The sequence below is a fragment of the Trachymyrmex septentrionalis genome, unplaced genomic scaffold (genome assembly GCF_001594115.1).
Source record: "Trachymyrmex septentrionalis isolate Tsep2-gDNA-1 unplaced genomic scaffold, Tsep1.0 scaffold22, whole genome shotgun sequence".
Classification (NCBI taxonomy): Eukaryota; Metazoa; Arthropoda; class Insecta; order Hymenoptera; family Formicidae; genus Trachymyrmex; species Trachymyrmex septentrionalis.
In genome coordinates this window covers 4,162,431-4,167,982 of record NW_017305375.1, presented here as the reverse complement: position 1 = coordinate 4,167,982, position 5,552 = coordinate 4,162,431, and positions in this window count along the sequence as shown.

The window sequence follows — 5,552 nt, the reverse complement described above, 5'->3', positions numbered from 1 at the left end:
AATGCGATCTTTAAGCATGTCGGGAAGAAGCGAGAGAGAAAGAGACAGGCTGCATTCGTCCATTATTGTGCCTTTCGCGTACATGTGCCTCCGGTCAATCATGCGGCTGGATTAGTCCCGCTCCCCTTTTATATGCCCGATTATATTCAATTCTCTCGCGTAACAGAAGAAACACGCATGTAGAAGCCGAGGGAAGTCTGGGAAATTAATGTTCCCTACGCGAAACAAGACTTTATCCTGAACGATTGCTAAGCCCAGGTTTCTAGAAAATTTACATATAATTGTCGATAATCAGGATAAAGCGTTGAATCGCAACATTTATGAAACTTAAAAGTGAGAAAAGTTTCATCCTATATCTTTAGTGATTTTAATTTACGGTTATTTGAATTTGTCAAAAAATATCGTTATTTTACACCTTATGATTTTATCTAACAAAGAAACACACAATGATTCTTTTCGATTTTGAATATGTTTGTGTCTAGATTAAAATAAAGGATTTTTTTATACGTGTACGAAGAAAATTTCCTTTTAAAATTTGTCCTGAAAATATGGTAGTTGTACAATACAATATTTTAAAGATTTTTTTCCATGCACTTCAGTAAAATTAATCAAGCTTATTTTATACTTTATTGTAGTTTTATTAATGAATGAAAGAGATTTACATTAAAATTCTTTGAAATACAATATTGTCCCACGTCTATATTTTCAGGCTAAACTCTAAGAAAAAATTCTCTCCGTGTGTTTATATGAACTTTTAAAGGGTGAAATATTTCTTTGACAAAAATCAGTGTTTCTTTCGATGACATTCACTTCGAAAGAAACAGATCGATTTTTACCAAAGAAGTGTTTCATCCTCTAAATTATAAAAAAACTTTTTAAATAAAAATTTGTATTAAATTTTTTCAAAATGAAATATTTAACACAAATAAATGAGAAGGATCAAATTTAGTGAAGACAGGTCTTGATACCTAATAATATTTTTGTGTGAATTTTTTGAATAAATTAGAAACATTTTTTTGAAAAATATAAAATGTTATTATTATTATAAAGTACTCTTGAAAGCATTCAACTTTTATTAGATTTTTTTTACTACTTAAAATTTTGATGATATTCACTAAAAAAACCATTTTTTGTTAAAAAGATGTTTCATTCTCTAAAAGTACAAATAAGTATTGTACTTAATGTACAAAAGAATCCTAGTACGTGTATTATTCTTTAGACATCAACATATTAGAAGCTCATAAAGAAACATTAAACACTCGGAGGGAGTTCTATGTCCTTTCTTGTAAGACTTATTTGTCACTTTTATCTGTATCTTCTTTAGTAACAGACCATTGACAAACGCCGTTACACTCCTTACTATCTCATGGAACGTGATTCTTTGAACGCATTCTTTGAACATGTAACCTGAAATTTCTTGCTTTCTCGCGTAGTATCGGAATTTTGACGCATTTCGCACGTCTGTGCTCTGCGTAACGGACACGAAAAATCAAATTTCTCCGTTTGTTCGCGACGCGAGAAAACATGGCGCCAATAAAGGGGTCAATTTCAATCGATCGTGAAATACTTCGGGATAGGATAGGAAACGAGCAGACAAAGGAAATCCATTGTTGCTCTGGGACCATCAAACAATGGCATGCACAATGCCGACAATCGGCAATTGTACAGTAGCCGTTACTTTTTTTTCTCTTTTTTTCTAGATCACACTTCTTGCCTTTTCAACGCGACAATGGTGGTCTAACGATTCTTACTAGTTAACGTAAAATGTCAACGGATTTGTCATGCAGCTTTCGCGATTTTTTTCATACAGTTCCTAGAAATTGGCTTTTTTTTGAAAATAGAATCATGTTTTTTTTTACACTTGTAAGCGGATATTCTCAACGGTTTTTCGTGTCAAAAGAAAGAAAACTGAATTTAACCGAAAGTTACCTAAAAAACTGATACAATTTTATAAAAATGTTTTATAGAATCTTATTGACCTGTTGAAAGAGATACACGTGTCACAATTCTGTTTATAAGGGAGGGTTTGCTAGCAAGGGATGTAAGAAAATACAATGAACTGCTAGTTCAATCGTGCACAGGTTCAAAGTTTCCCTATTCTGACATTTTTGCGAATAGGGAGAAATACATTGAGATATTATACAACATGACAATGGGTTATCAATAATCGCACTCTTGGTATTGTGCTATATTATTAAGATATTGATAATAAGGTAATTCTAATAAACATGCTCCAATGAGAAATATAATTTCACTGTGTATAATAAGAAAAAAATAATATCGATTAAATTATAGATTTGAATATATTAACATTCTAATAAATTACTGAGTGTATTTACTTGAATTGTCTTATCGAATATAACAATAGTATGAAAGTTTATCATGCCAATTTAATCGTACAATTTCATAATATTTCTAAAAATATTTCTTTTTCTTCTTGTAATTAGTTCGCTAAAATTCTGTTATCAGTAATTTGATATATTCTTTGAGAGATACGAATAGCTTTATTTCTGATATAAAGAAGTTATCAGAAAAGAGACGAGAAAATTTCGCAGAGAGACGATGATGAGGAGAACGGTTAAAAGAAGAAGGTAAAGAAGAAAGAAGAAGAAGAAGAAGAAGAAGAAGAAGAAGAAGAAGAAGAAGAAGAAGAAGAAGAAGAAGAAGAAAGAGAAGATAAAATCGAAGGGGCTCGGGAAGAAATAAGAAAGCGACAAGTCGTTGAAACGGGCGTGCTCGCTGCTCGCGCATTGGTGCACCGTTGTTCACGATGTGTGCACAGTCGCCATGTTGAATATCCCCACTTCTGTTTCACGTGCCGAGGCACCTACACACGTGCTGCTGCCACTGTCGTGGCCACACGCGCCGTCCTCGGTAGGGCGAGAAATCGAGCCTCATCGGCTCCGCCATGGGGGCTGGTTGCTGTATACGGTGAACTGGTAGAAGGAGAGGGGAAACAGAAAAAATAGGAAGATTTAAGGGTTTGGATGCAATTTCGGATAGTCGATTCAATGCGCAGCCTCCTCTAATTGAAGCGATTCTGACGGTGGTTCACGTTGTATAATGGACAGGATATTTATTAGGAGTGCTTCCCCTCTCGACTTGAATTACGATCGTAACATATTCTTCGTGAGAGTCGATATTTAAACCCATTGTACTTTTCTGTAGTAATTGTGGCTTGAAATTCTAGCCGAATGAAAGAGATGACTTTTACAAATTTAAATCAGTAGAAAATTGGTCGATTGTTATATAGAAGATTGATTGTTATATGAAATTAATTGATTAAGTAAGAATTAATAAATTATTAGTAAGAATAATTAATAAAGAATTTGTTCTCTCTTTCTGTCTCAAGCGGCATTATGAATAGACACTGACACGAATGTTATTTCGCTTAAGGCACACAACAATACGCCACTAAACTAATATTGATCGATTGAAATTAATATTGATTGAAAGTATAATGATGCAAATCGCCAATCTCGAAACGCTTACATTTCTACGTGCTGTAAATGCTGCTCGATATCATCCGAACATATGTAACATTAAAAGTTAATCGATTATTCCTGGCGAGATGAGGGTCCCGTGATTGAGTGCCTCCAATCTCACGCGATATGACGTTTACCGAGCGTCTCCGATCCGTCGTCCTTTGATACGTCGATTGATTCGTTCTAACTCTGATTAGACGTAACGATTTAGCACAGAATTTATCGTCGCTGATAGGCTCGCTCCCGCGACCTCATGTGACGGAATATTTCTTTTTATAACATATCGAGTCGATATCAATTCGCTAGCAAACGCAATTTGCACGTACTATGCCATACACATAATTTAATAACAATATCGAATGTTTTACAGCTACATCTCTAACTCCAGTAAATATATATCGTTATGTTTAAAATAAATCAACTATAAATGTAATCTTGCTATTCTTGTTGATTTAGATACCTCTCTTAAATTTCTAATTGAAATTTTTTTCTAAAGAAGATTTAGTGAAGCTTGAAGATCTTACATACATTTAAATAAAACATAAAACTGGTATCTTACAGCTTATAAAATATCATTTAGCATGATGATATGTAATTACATAAATGTGATTCATTAAACATTTATATAAAAGGAAATTGCCGTATTGTAAAATAGAGTATATCCTGTATGAATACAATGTAATTGTAACGAGCGTATCGTCATCCGTTATAATTTTCAATGCGGTTTTGAGATCAACGTGGCTTGATTACAAGCGATGATTGTAAATGTCGCCCGAAGATGAACGTCAATTATGAAATATTCGCTCGGTTGACAGTAGATTTTCACGGTTCCGCGATTACGAGCGCTTTCAATATTCTGACAGGAGTGTCATTTCGCGCCGTCGGCTGACGTCTTAATTGTGCAATTAACGTCGATCAAATTATGTCGGATGTTACTGTTAGACTTCCCGTAATCGCAATATCACAGAAAAGCTAGTCGATGATAATGTAATATCGAGATTCGAAAGGTTTTTGAAACGCGCGAATTTGCATATGTCCCACTTTTAATAGTGCGGTTGACTTTTCGTTTGATAAGTATTTAATTTGTATTCCATTTTATGAACGGTTATTAATTTTTTTCCGATTAATTTTAGGGAACAGTTTATGCGTGCAGAAATTGATGGACTTTAAAACTTTACAAATAAAGATTTCTCTAATTTGATATATACGCATTAATCTGTTAACATAATAGTCATTCGTAACCGGCTCTCTAAAAGTGAATCAATATATTTATTATTAGTAATTTCAGCGCTACATTTATAACTGATGTAATCATCAGTGAATATATTTATTGTTTTTCAGTAATAATACACTGATTTACTTTTAGAGATTATGATTTTTTGCATATTCAATCTATAAATATCATAACCTCTAAAAGTGAATCAGTATATTGTTACTGAAAAACAACAAATATTTGCTGATGATTTTATCAATTATATAAATGTAGCACTGAAGTTGTTAGGCGAGTTTAAGACAAAGCGACTAGACCACATGCTTGCGTAGTGAATGAACATGATTGGTTCTCTTACCTGTGGCTCCAACCTATCAGGTTAATAATCGCTTTACCGACTTGGGCTCATTCATGATTCACTTTTAGGAAAAAAGGTGCCTATTGTTCCATTTAATAGAGATTTTAGAGGAGTGTCTAGACAATCTTTGATTTTCAAATAAAATGGCGTCTACGATCCTACGCAGTGGGTAAGTATTACACAGTATAAAAAGTGAAAAGTATTGATAAGTGAAAAAAATTGGTCTAAAATTGATATTAAAAGATTCAAAATAAACAGCTTATAGATTATGATTTTATTAAAGAGATTGAGTCAAAGATGTAAATAAAAAATTATATATATTAACAATTTTATATATATAATGTGTGTAGAAGAGTGACATTCGAACTTTTAATTTGATCAATTATTGCGACTAATTTATTTGAATTTATCGTGTGATTGAAGAATTGTTTAAGCACGCATTGAAATTATCACAAATGTATGTATATTAGTTAAAATTGTATATACACACACACACACA